Genomic DNA, 14,402 nt, shown 5'->3' on the forward strand with positions numbered 1-14,402 from the left:
TTAGGTTTTTATTTTTTTCTAATAATCAACATTTCTTTGAATGAGCTATAGTGTTTGCTTAAAAAACAAAAACAAAACCCCTCTTCCCTTATTATTCCATATTTCACTTTTTGTCTTTTAGATTTGAGTTTAAATAATCAAAATTGGACCCTTCTTCCTCGAATTCTATATAATGTCACACACACACACACACACACACACACACACACACACACATATATATATATATATATATATATATATATATATATATATATATATATAGTTTTTTATTGATTTTAGAGAGGAAGAGAAAGGGAGAGAGAGAGAATCATTTATGTGCTGCTTTTTTGCAAATCCCCTTCTGGGGATTGAGCCAATAACCCAGATTTGTGCCCTTGACCAGAATTGAACCCTGGACCTTTCAGTCTGCAAACCAACACTCTATCCACTGAGCCAAACCAGCTAGGGCAATGTCACCCTTTTCACAATTCTCTCTATATTGCTATCTGATATTTTTCTGGTTCATTTATTTATTTATTTGCTTACTCTTTGTCTCCTCTTAAACTCCAATTAAATTACCTTAAGTTTTGTTTGCTGCTTTATCCCTACAACTTTTATTGTAGCCTGGGACATAGGAAGTGATCAAAAATATTTTCTGGAATATTTGTCAAATTACTCATTATTATTTTTCTTATTTTGCACTGAATATTCCAACTTTATGCTTCCATTTCTATGGTACCAAAGTGACCAGTAAATAAAGTAAAAAAGTCAATAATGTTTTGTCAAGTCAGTTCAGCTAGTTTCTGAAAGTCCTGTAGAATTATATCTTGGCTGAGTTACTATAGTACTTTTCATATGGATGATTTAAACTTTATGTGGCCTTTGTTGATCCTGATCTATTTTTCATAGAAGAAGAGTGTATTCTTTCAGTAGTGCTTACATAAGTAACACATTATAATCATTTTGATATTTGAATAATAATAAAAACCAGCCTCTTATAAGCCATAGCAAGTGTCTCCATAAATAAATCTATATTAGGCATGTAGCTTATGTGTATGATGTCTGATGGTACCTGAAAGGAGCTATACAAAGCATGAAATTGTTGAAAGCTTTCTATTCCTGAAAGCATCTAAGGCAAACATCAGAGATAAAGATCACTTGAGCTATGTTTGTCTGCCTTATGGTGTTAATTAAATGCCAATATCTTTTTTCTCTTGAGAAGCTCAGAATTAGATTCATATTCTCCTCTGAGGAAGACAAGATCATAAAGTATGTTTGACACATGGTATAAGACCTCCCATCCTAATGTAAAATCCTAAGAGGTATTTTTAGTTTACATATTCTCAAGTATTATTTTAGGTAATTTTTAAAAGACTGTATTTATTTTATTAGAGTAGTAAAACTTGCAATTACATAGAAATTAAGATTGAAGGAGTTAAGTTTGTTTGACTTTATTTGGTCTACTGGTAAATGTTGATCTATATCTTTTATTGGTAATAAAAGTATATCTTATTTACAGAGTATATATTATATACTTATAAAATTACCTAGATCCTAGATGCTGTGGATGGTAGAAAGAAGTACAATATACAATCTTGACATTAAGTAACCCTTTAAATCCACGCAGATGTTGGTTGTTTTTGTTTGTTTGTTTGTTTGTTTTTTTGGTGTGTGTGTGTGTGTGTGTGCATGTGTGTGGTGCTTTTTTTTTTGTGTGTGTGTGTGTGTGTGTTTGTTTGTTTGTTTTTAGTATATGCAGTCTTTTTAAGTATATGCAGAATTTTTCCAAGATGGGCCATATACTGGAAGAATAAAAATAAATAAATGGAAATATTTCAATATATTTAAAGTGTTTGAAGTTATCAACTGATCACAATGGAATTAAATAAATAGTTAAATATATTTCAAAAAGGTCATAAATATATGGAAAGTAAAGTATATACTTTTAGATAATTCATGAGTAAAATTATATATATATATATATATATATATATATATATATATATACAGAAGAATAATTGAGATTACTTAGATCTGATTTAAATGAAAACACAATATGTAAATATCTGTGATATGTGCTAAAACAATATTTAAGTGGCCATTCATAAAAAATAAGTAATTGGTCCATTAGGAATACAACATAACCCTAAATCCCCATGGCTTCAATAACATAGTATGAAAATATATAAAGCAAAAGTTAATTGAAATGTAGAAAATAGAAAGTTATTAAACAAATTCATGATTATTATGGGATATTTTTAGTATACTTTTTTCAATACCAAACAAAAATCAAACAAATCAGTAAAGTTACATAGGAGATTTGAATACAAATAACAAAATCTACCTAATTAACATATATAGATATTGCACCAATAAATTACAGACTGTATCTTCATTTCAAATGCATATGGAGGATTCACAAAAATTTACCATGTATTCTATCTAATAAAGAGGGAATATGCTAATTGACCATCACTCCAGTGCTTGATTAATTTCCCTTGTGAAGAAGTATTTACAATTTTAACATCACATGGTATCCGAACTAGAGAGAAAGCAACATATAACTGACCATGTCCGAAAACAGGTTCAGGTAGAAATATTCCTACTCTGCCTAGAGTTTTTCCTTGTGGTTTATTAATAGTCATTGAAAATTCTGGCATCACGGGAAACTATCTTTAAATTTATATGGAGGCCAGTGTCAGATGGGGACAAATATCATGCATGCATGAGTCAACATTTATTTTTAAATTGCCAGAGTACATCATATGTACCAGCCAATCGGTTTGTTGGACAGTTGGATGGACAGTCAGTCACTTAGCCTTTTTTATATATATAGATAGATATGTCAATATAGTACATATATTACGATATATTTTATAACTTATAAATAGTATTTTTTCAACATATGAATACTTTAAGTATAAATTTATTTTTTATTTCTATTTTGATTTAATTTTAAAAAATAATTTGCAAAACCAGTTGTTTTCCAAAGCTTTTTTAGACTAGCACCTTTCTTATATAATTGCTATGTACTTCTTATATTCAATTATGTTACTAATTTATAATGTTATTAGAGTAATTTGGCTCAATCTGCATTCCATCTTGAGTACCTCCACCATCTTAGTTGACCTTTTATTTTTATTTTTATGCTCTAAAGTTTACCACTTGTGGTGTAAAGTTCTATAGGTTTAGACAAATTTATCCATCCATGTATACATACATCATCACAGTACTAGAGAGATCAATTCCTTACCACCAAAATGTCCTGATGCTATTCCTTGTAGACAATCAATTCTCTTACCCCAAGTCCTGCCAACTTTGTATACATTTTTAATAGTTTCACCTACTTTAAAAAGAAAACACACACACACACAGACACACACACACACACACACACACACTTTTGTAGCTTTTCCTCTTCTTTTACTTAAAAAAATGCTCTTAAGATTCAGGTTTGTAGTGTGAATCACTTGTGCATTCCTTATTACGGATTGGTATTCCATTGCATAGACATACACAGAATGTTTATGCATTCACCTGTTGGAGGAAAACTGGGATTGTGGTGATTATAAATAAAGCTGCTGGAAACTTTAAAGTACCTATGTTTTCAATTTACTTGAATAAATACCTAAGAATGGAATTGCTGACTTGTGTGATAAGTGCGTGTTTAACTTTATAAGTAACTGCTGAACTGCTTTCTAATGTGGCTATAAAATCCGTTATTCCAATCAGTAGTGCATGAGGGTTAGACTTGCTGTCCCTCCTCACCACCACTTGATACTGACAAGTATTTTTTAAGACTTTATTTTTTAGAGAAGTTATAAGTTCACATTAAAATTGAGAGACAGCCACAGAGATTCCCCATATTACCTCTGCTCTCAAATACAGACTTCCTCTTTATCAACATCTCTCCCCACAGTGGTATAATTATTACAGTGACAAATAACCTACAATGACACATTAAAATCACCCGAGGTCATGCCTGGACCAGTTTGGCTCAATGGATAGAGCGTCGGCTTGGGGACTGAAGGGTCCCGGGTTCAATTCCGGTCAAGGGCATGTACCTTGGTTGCGGGCAGATCCCCAGTAGGGGGTGTGCAAGAAGCAGCTGATCGATGACTCTCTCTCATCGATGTTTCTAGCTCTCTATCTCTCTCCCTTCCTCTCTCTACAAAATCAATAAAATATATTTTTTTAAAAAATAAAATCACCCGAGGTCAGGAGTTTACCTTAGTATTCACTCTTGATAATATTCATTCCATGGATCTGGATGAATGTACAACAACCAGTATCTACCATAGAGTATGATACAGAGGAGTGGATCACTTCTAAGAAAATCTTCTGTGCTCTGTCTTTCATCCCTCCCCACATACCAAGCCCTGATAAATAAACTTAATATACTTTCTATATGAAAATTTTGGGGGAAAATAGCACAATGGTTTGAGAAGTCTAACCCAGTTGTATAGGGCCGAATAAACAAAACAAACTTCTAGAATTTTTATTTGCCTGTGACCCAAAAATACTTGTAGTGTCCTTCCTAATTTTTTTATATAAAAGAAAAAGTAGAATTTGTCCCTGAAGTCTGATATTTAAATTAATTATTGATGGAGTTTGTATAATTACTGGGTAAATACAAAAATGGAAAAAATAGGCCCATTCCATATGAGCACAAGCTACAGGGAGAAAAAAAGTTTGGTGCAATGTTCTACTTCACATTTTTTTTAATTCTCCATCATATTTATGAAAACAGTAGGCATTTTATCAAACAGCTTGAGGAACAATTTTAATTATACGTAAAATATGATAGAATGTAATTTCCCTAAGGGAAGGGATTTTGACTGACGGGATCACCTCTATTTATTCCAGTATCTCCTGGGCTTAGAATAGTTTTATGTACATGTACCCAAACAATCTTATATACTAAAAGCCTATTTGCTTTTGCAAATTGTCCCTTCTACAGAGAGTTCAACTGCTCGCTATGATGTGCACTGACCATAAGGTAGTGGCACAGAACATGGCAGGCATTGGCAATGCAGGGGGCAGCAGTGGGCAGCAGTGGGCAGTGGGCAGCAGTGGAGGAGCTGCTGGCCGCAATGGGCTCAATGAGAGCATGACTGCAGTGGAATGGTGAAGCAGGTAAGCAGGCAGTACCAGGCCAAGGACAGTGTGAGCAGGGCAAGATTGCCCTGCCAAATGCCCTACAAATGGTGACCAGCAGCAGCAGCGGGGGTGGGGCAACTGTCTAGCTCCCAGGCACTGAGGGAGCTTGGAGGGCCCCAATGACTCAGGCAGATGGGGGTGCACAGGGGCCAGGCGGCCCAGGTGCTGCCCAGGGCCCAGAGGTCAGCTGGGACCTGCCCTTCCACACCAGACACTTGTACTTTGAACCCTGGCGAGTCCTAACAGGCCTAGGAACAGCACCTGTGCACCAATATCATGCATGGGGGTATGTGTTCCTCAGTTCAGCCTGCATCTGCTCTCAAATCTGGGACCCCTCGAGGGATGTCCAACTGTCCATTTAGAATTGGGCCTAAACGGGCAGTCGGACATCCCTCTCACAATCTAGGACTGCTGGCTCCCAACTGCTCGCCTACAGGCCTTCCCAACTGCACTGCCAGCCTGCCAGCCTTATCACCCCCTAACTACTCTCATGCCAGCCTGATTGATGCCTAACTGCTCCCCTGCTGGCCTGATTGCCCCCAACAGCCCTCCCTTGCAGGCCTGGTCCCTCCAAACAGCCCTCCCCTGCTGGCCATCTTTTGTCGGCCATCTTGTGTCCCCATGGGGGCAGCCATCTTGTGTGTTGGAGTGATGGTCAATTTGCTTATTACTCTTTTATTAGATAGGATATGACCATAGATACTGTGATTACACTTCAACTAGCTGCTGGTTGGAAGTTATGTGGCCTTTGTTGATCCTGATAACAATACCAATCTCACTAGACTGTGGAAAGTATTGAGGGATATATATTAAAGATTTAGTGTAAGATCTGCACATATTTAAAAAAATATATTTTTATTGATTTCAGGGAGGTAGGAAGAGAGATAAGTAGAGAGAGAGAGACATCAATTATGAGAAAGAATCATTGATTGGCTGCCTTCTTCATGCTTCACACCACGGATGAAGCCTGCAACCTGGGCATGTACCCTGAGCCAGGAATCGAACTGTGACCATCTATATAATAGATCTATGCTCAACCACTGAGCTACCCTGGCTAGGCTATTTAAGAATATTTTAAGGATCTGAAATGTCTATTATTAATAGTATGCATCTTAATTCCCAGTTGCTTTTTTATTTTATTATTTTTTTTTGTATTGCTGCTTTAGTTCATTGAGAAACATTTTCAATACTATTGGTCTTCTTTTTTATAAATGACTATGTAAATATTTATTAAGTCCCTATGTGCAAGAAATGATCCTTAGCCAATATGGTCTTGATAAACTCTTTCTCAGTCAAAATGAAGTATTTAAATTCTAAATCAAACTAGAATAAAAAATTAATATTGAGGAGTGGAGGACCTTTCCCAGCCCATGAGAAATTTATCATTGCTAGCCTATTTCTTCATGTACACAAGAGCTTATTAAAAAATGCTAAGACATACTGTAACCATTAAAAACCATTAAGATTAATAATTGAAGTAACATAATTTCAAGAAGTCAGGGAAAATAATTCAGTCCAAATTTCAGTGGTACAGATCTCAAAATGTCTGATGCTTTGCTGTGAATTAGAAATTTTCCATATTTCTTTCTGTATTTGACATCATGTAGCCCCAGATTTTCAGCCTTCCCCTTATGACCCTATAAGAACATAAGATTTTATACTACACCCTGATGAAGTTCCATTTCAAATCCAGGCTGCAGACAGGATAGAGTACCTACCTGACTCTCTTCTCCTTAAAAAACATATTATCCCCTACTGGGTATATCCTTACCTCCCCACCCTTTCCTAGGAGAGAACAGTACATGACATTTTAGAAATATGCATTGTAAATTGTCAGGCACAAGCACCCTAAAAGACTATAAAATAAACATGAATCCCCTTTAAAAAAAACTTTATATTTTCATCACATCCCCTGTAAGCTAACACACTGCACTGTTTACAGTCTTCCACTACAATATATTTTGAAACGATTACTTTCTTCTGAGTCATTTGTGTCATAATGCTCTCCATAGGTACCCATAAAATGAAAATGTAAGCCGTTTTTATTGGCCACACTACATCTTAATTGAAAATATTAAAGGAGATTGCCCTCCTACTGATTTTTTTCCTCCATTTAATTGGCTAATCATATGATATTTTTAATGGAATAATCGTGAAAGAAAATATGAATCTAATTTAAATTCAAACTGGATTTGGGATATTTAAGAGATTATCCAGAGTAGCAGAGGGTGCATGAGGCAATAAACATCTGTTCATTCCTGACCACTAGCCTTGGTGTTTATGAGCTTGGGGGATATTTATTTTCAGGAGACATGATTCTCTACATTTGAGCTTCAGCTGTTTTACTGCTGTGTTTTTAGTGAAATTATTTTAAAATTTATCAGCAGATTTTTGTCCAGTTTTTTTCAGCTCTCTCTTTGTACTTTTATCAAAATTCAATTCTGACAAATGAGAAATTGCCCTACGGAATTGCTATACCCTACTGAGAGGAAGAATCCAACCATTTATTTATTATTGGCTACAATACATTGTAAATAGATGAACCAAACCATGTAACAGCAACTGGGCATGCTCTTGTGTCAGAGCATCATAGCTTTGCTGATGGAAAATTAAATATTTTATTCATTCATTCATTCATTCATTCAAGTGCTTTTGAATATCTGTCATTGCTATAACACAGTGGATATTACCCTAAACTAAATACAGACAAGTCCCAACAATCTCAGACTTCGCAGTATAGTGAGGGAGACAGAGACTGCTCTTGAAAAACCTAAAAGCATATCTCTGCAGTTTTTGGGCATTTAGGACAATATAAGCAGGGACACAAATGAGTCTACAATAATGTTGATTTGGTGCTAACTGATATGCAAATTCTGAGAAGAATCAGAATATTGGCTTTGCTCTTCAGGATGCAAAATCTACTGAGATTGTGCTAAAAAGAACTCAAATGCTACAGGGTATATTAATGCCCATGGCTGGCTAGTGAATAGTGAATAGTAGGAGACAAAGAGTGCAAGTATGACAACTGAACTTTCTCTGGCCCTATCCACCCAGGGCCAGAGAAAGTTCAGTTGTCATACTTGCACTCTTTGTTTGCATTCTCATTAATAGCAACAATGACTATATAATGGGTCTCTATCCTCTAATTTAAGTAGAGGTCTCCTACAAACCTTTCTAGAGTACCTCTAAGAATCCATAGGTGGCATCCCACTTATGTTTATAATCATCACTTCTGCAGCATTGCAGACTTCCCTTAAGCAAACTAATGCTTTTCTAAGTCATGTCACTCTCTCTCCAGGTTGCAGTCACATTTTGGCAAACTGGTCTTAGCTGGCCTCTGCTAGGAGCCACCATCTCTGGGAATGTTTCAATGTGACCACCTGGTGCGAATCCAAATCAATACAAGCCTAAGGTGTCCAATGGTCACCTGTTTGCAAGGTAAGGTAGGGCCCCCCCTCTCTCCACTTCGCACTCACAGTTAATGTGACACATTCCAAAGCCCCACAAGCTGTAGTGAAACTTTTTCTCATGTTTCTTACAGCTCCTGCCATAGACTCCTGAGACCTCAGCCTTAGAGCCTTTGGGTTCTGGGTCCTTAGTTTATTTGATGTAAGAGCTTTGTTTTCACCATCAAATCAAGTTGGACTTCTTCTCTTCAGTTGAGTTAAAATTAGGTGGATGTTTAACAATCCTCCTACAGAAATATATTCCTGTGGAATCTTCCAACTGGTCACCAATCCTCTGTAGTCAAGCCTTAGGCCATGCAGAAGTGATTATCACCTAGGTTTGGGATAATGTACAAAACCCAGTGTCTCGCAGGGGATGCAAGACATTAGCACATATCAGCCATTATCATTCTGCTGGACTTATATTTCACTAACAGAAATAGTTTCACAAAGTCTTTAATATATGAATTCAGTTACAACATAAGGACTCCCCTTGGGGCCCCTCTGGGCACTTCCAAGTGACTTTTGAGATTACAAAACAGCTTCAAAGGCTGGCCTACAAATTAGCATTTGGTGTGAGAATAGTTATAGAGAAATGCATGGGATTTCAAATGGTTTTATAGAGCTGCAAAAATAATAGGAATGGCAATTTCTGAAATTGTACATTACTCTATTAAGAATATACACTCCATCTTTGAGTTAGAACTTTCACTGCAAAAATGAAATACACTGAACAGGGATTTAAGAAACCAAACTGTTATTGATTGTCAGTGGTATAAATGCTGATCTCACTTCATTGTGGTTCAGAGCAAAATTTCTTCCCAAGGTGAATGCCTCATCAAATGATCATTCGTTTTAATTTGGGGCCAAGATTTCAGTGTTATTCTTGCTCAAGATACAGAAAGAACATTTAAAAATAAATAATATATTGGGTGAGGGATCTAGTTTGGGTTCAGTGAATCATAAGGTAAAAAGGAATAAGCAAATGTGGTCCATGAGCTCAATATTGTTTCTGTTCTTATATATAGAAAGTCTGTAATTTAATGCCCTCTCTACAACCAAGACCTTGAGAAAGCTAAATAATATAAACCTCCTAAAATCAGTTTATACATATATACACATTAAATATTAGTTCTTTGGGTTTTATTAACACTAACTTCCGATGACAGTTTTGATAATTGGATTGGAAATTAGGTGGTGTGGTTTTGTTTCAGGTGTGACTTTAACACTACGTTTTCCTAGGCATGTATTTTCTTATCTGGGTCCCTGGATCTCTGTATATAACAATGAAGATTAATGAGCATGGTGATATCAGAGATCTATTCTAATATTTCATGGTGCTCAGATTTTCTTTGTCTATTCCCACATGTTGGGCAAGAATCAGTTTTATCTACTAAGATTGGTTTCTGTCCCATAAGAACTATGTAAAATTAGGCAGGAACTTTCTGCTTTAAATATACTTGCTCCTATTTTCCTTTAAGTTGCATATCTCTATTTTTCTTGGCCTATTATTATTATTTAAGTGTTTGGATTTACTTTGTAATTTAAACTACTTTATAAAGAGTGTTCCTGATTCATTTTTCTTTTACTTTCTTTGGCGGATGCTATTATAAAACCCTTCTATGCTTTTTGGTACATATGCTGGCCTTTTGGATTTTTATGCACTCCAATCCTGATATTTGATATATATTGAAGACTAGGTAATCTTTGATATCAAGGTCTCAAGTATTACATTTCTCTGCTTGTATCTGGTTTGTTTAAAGATTGTCTGGTTACAAAATCTACATTTTCAAAAACCCATAACATCTAAATCATAACCTCAGAAAAATAAACATTCTACTTCTTGTGAATTTTAATATTTTATTTCAATAATATTAGAAAGGTAACATAAGATGTTATTAATCAAGTTTTCTGATGACTATTAAACCTCAAAAACTTGAGATCATGAGAGTGTCATTTCTTGTCAGCCCATGCAATTAAAGCAGACCATCATTTATACTATGTCATAAGTTTATCCATTGGTGAAAATGAGTATCCTTCCCTTTTTAAACTGCACCAAATTTATAAATAAAAGACACAGCTTTCTAGACCACAGTCAGTGTAAGAATTCAGAGAAGTAAGTTCCCATACCAATAAGTATGCATAATCCTGGTGTAGAAACCAAAGGGATTCCCTACCCAAATATCTTCATCTAATTCATAACTTCATATGTGACTGGGCTTGCTGCTGGACATCATGAAAGGATGGAAATACTTTACTTTATTTGTATTAATTTTATTTTGAAAAATATCTGTTGTTACCTCATAAATATTAGTGCAGAGGTAGTTTTGCTCAAATGTAGCATGGGGCTGTGATGGAATATTGCATGTCCTGCATAGTTTAGCCACATATTTCACTCCCTGGTTCCCCACTTTACTTATGGGGTACCTTCTTCTTATAGATAATAGTTCAAGTTGTGTAAATACATGAAATATCCACAAGAAACAATAAAGAAGAAGATTTTATTGAATGGTTATGTTAATGAGGGATAGTCAAAGAATAAGAGTTGTGCCAGGGTTAAAGAAAGAGGACAAGGTGATGTTAGTGGGAGTACAGACAAGGAAGAAAAAAGATTTAAGGAGAAGAAATGATCAACAGTGTGCAACATTACAGGTAGTAGGTAGGATAAATACATAAAAAGGGGAGCAAACTAGAAACTTGAAAGAAATTATTTCTGTACAAAACTATGGAAAGATATGGCATATTTTCTTGACTTGTTCCCCCAATCTACTGCACCATACCCAGAATTCTGTAGGGCAATACTTTTTATATAGGGAGAGTTTATAACCATCTGTCCAAAGGGAAAATAAACAGTCAATAGCATAGCAAGTTAGCACACTGTTTCTCTCTTGGGGGTATAATGAAGACCTGGTACATATGAATGATAAATTAGTCATCAGAATTTAACTCTGAGATACTTATCCAAAAATATTAAAATTTTGTGCACATCATATGTCTTTCTCAGCCGGTATCTTTGCATAACCTCATTTTAGTAGTGGACACTGCCTCTAAGCCTCCCACTTAAACTCTCATATGCAAATGACTCATCTTCTTATGAAGCTTATTACTCTACTGAAACTTTATAGGACATGAAGTGACATGGAAAATTTAGAGTCCCCCGCTGTCATTATGATCACATTAATTAAGCAATAAGACCCAGCAGTGCAGGAACTACATTGTATTAATTCATATCTTGGGATGAGTGTTCAAAGTGGTGCTTGGGAATGAAGCCACAGGACTCCCATTAACGTCATGACACTGTGTGGATTAATGCTGGACACCTGCTTCTCAGCTCTGCCATGGCTAGTGACTATTAGTCCTGACTTATCTTAATCCTTGTGGAAATGTGACTGTGCTTCACTTCTTCTTCTTCTTTTTTTTTTTCCTCACCCAAGGATATGCTTCCAAAGAGTAGAATACAGAGAAAAAGACAGAGAGAAATATTGATATGAGAGAAACACAACAATTGATTTCCTCCTTCATGTGCCCTGTCCATGCTGTGAAGGAGCCTGCAACTGAAAGGTATGTGCCCTTGACCAGAATTGAACTTGGGACCCTTCAGTTCGCAGGGCGATGCTCTATCCACTGAGCCAAAAATGGTGCAGACCTCACTTCTTTTCTTAATATCCGTGCTCATAACCATTTTATTTGCCATTATTTTTCCTCACATTAAAGCTATAATTCAAAATTTTTAGGTAAATTTAGGTGCATAATTAGAAAATCAAGGCTGTTCGGGAGGACACATTACTGATTTCATGGAAAGATGATTTAATAATCCCATGTTAAGATGTGCACAGAAAAAAAATAGCCATGGTGTGGGAGCCCATCTAAGGGTATATTTGAAAGATATAATTTCAAATTCAAAAGAATCTATACCACTAAGACTGGGATATGTACCAAGTGTGCTAGATCTGAAGAGGCCAGTTAAAAGTCTGGGAATTTATGAATCCAACATAATTTATGACTTCTTAAATTCCATAAAAAAATCTCATCTTTCAATCAGTCTGGTTTTTCTCTGTAATGATTTCTACTCCCTGTTCAGAGTGGGTGACTTTGGATCAATTTTTATTAGTGATACTCAGGAGAAGTTTTACTCTAATTCAAGGTTTCTCAAATTATGATCACTTATCACAGATATACTAAATCACAAACTCTGGAGGTGGGGCCTAGAAAATGGTGCTTTCAGACCTCTCTGGGTGATTTTGAGAAAATGCAAGACTTTGACAAACAAAGTTATAGTTGAAGCAGTAATAGAAATGACGTCATTATTTTTGTGCATTCTCTGTCTTCTGTTGTCTATCAGAGATAAAATCTTGTTTATGGGCCTGCTTAGAAAACTCTTTTAGGTGTTTATGCTAAATTTTAGCATTGCTTTCATTTTAGTACAATTCAAAAAGCCAATTTGGCTCTCTCTACAAAATGTGCCCATCCGGATCTGCCAAGTTCTTTTCCCGCCACAATCTATAGTTAGAGATAATGAAGATAATATCAGCTCCACCGAAAGCTTAGTTTTAAGATGCAATTATTTCAGTTGGCTCAGCATCGTATCAACAGTGGTTCTAGTTTGTCTATGACTCTGTACCTTTTTTTAGCACACAACATGCCCGTCTTGATCTTGAGATGTAATTAGCAACTTCTTTCTCTTGTGTGGTTATTGGATCTCTTCCTCCTACTCTCAAAATCTGTTGCTGTCTTGAAACACAGTCCCTCTAAGATCAGAAACGTGTCTTCCTCTAATAAGTTCCTGAGATTGATAATCCATAGAACTGAACTTCAAATGCAATCTTATTGGATTCCAGCATATGGTTCTAGTCCTGAAACATGTTCACACTGCATCTCCCTGTACAGATGCTCCCCATCTCCTTATTGGATCTGCCTGAAAGTGGCTACTTGTCTCATTACACTGTCTTGAGCTACTTTCTTCAACATCCCTTCTGGTCTGCAGTAAAGCCCATATCCACTACTAGGCCTTCCCAATGATTATGTCTGGATCTAGCTTTTCCCAGATGACATGAGTGTATTCTGGTTAGTAATTTTGTTACTAACCCCTAGAATGAAAATGCTATGCCATTTTCCATCTAGAACTCTTTCTATCACCTAAGCTAGATTTATTACTGCAGAAATAACAAAATAAATCTCCACCGCCAAAGGCTAGATTCAGATCAAGACCTTCATGTTCATAATACAGAGATGAATAGATGAATTCTGGAATTAGAGTTTTGTTTCAAAACCTAGCTCAAGTTCTCAGTAGTTATGTGCTTTCAGCAAATTGCTGAACCCTCTTAAATATCAGGAATGTTATTTTTTTTTCTTATTTTTATTCCAAACTAGAAATACTACTACTACTACCTCAGAATTAGAATTATTGATAAAAATCTAAAAAGTCACTGAGAGAGCATCTGACATATATTATGTAGTCCTCAATAAATGTGTGTTAGTGTTGCTACTCTACTCATTTCCTGAGGATATCCAGGTGAATTGCATTGTGGTCCCTGTTCTCAAGAAGCTAACAATGAAGTAGAGGAAATTAAATATGTATTGAGATGGTGTGATAAATATTAACGGAGATGTACAAATACAATTATGTATTAGATTTAGAGAGCAATGCTTTTGACTAGGGGAATCAGGAAAAGGACCTTGGAGGTGTTAACATTTAACTGCATCTTGGCATTTGGGAGTGATTATCTTTTCAGCAAAGCTAATAACTATGGGCGACATGAGGAATGGGGATTACAATGGATTCCAGATGCTGAACTAAGTATTGTCAAGATACTC

Source organism: Pipistrellus hanaki, assembly GCF_964339955.1.
Source record: "Pipistrellus hanaki genome assembly, chromosome: 6".
Lineage (NCBI taxonomy): Eukaryota > Metazoa > Chordata > Mammalia > Chiroptera > Vespertilionidae > Pipistrellus > Pipistrellus hanaki.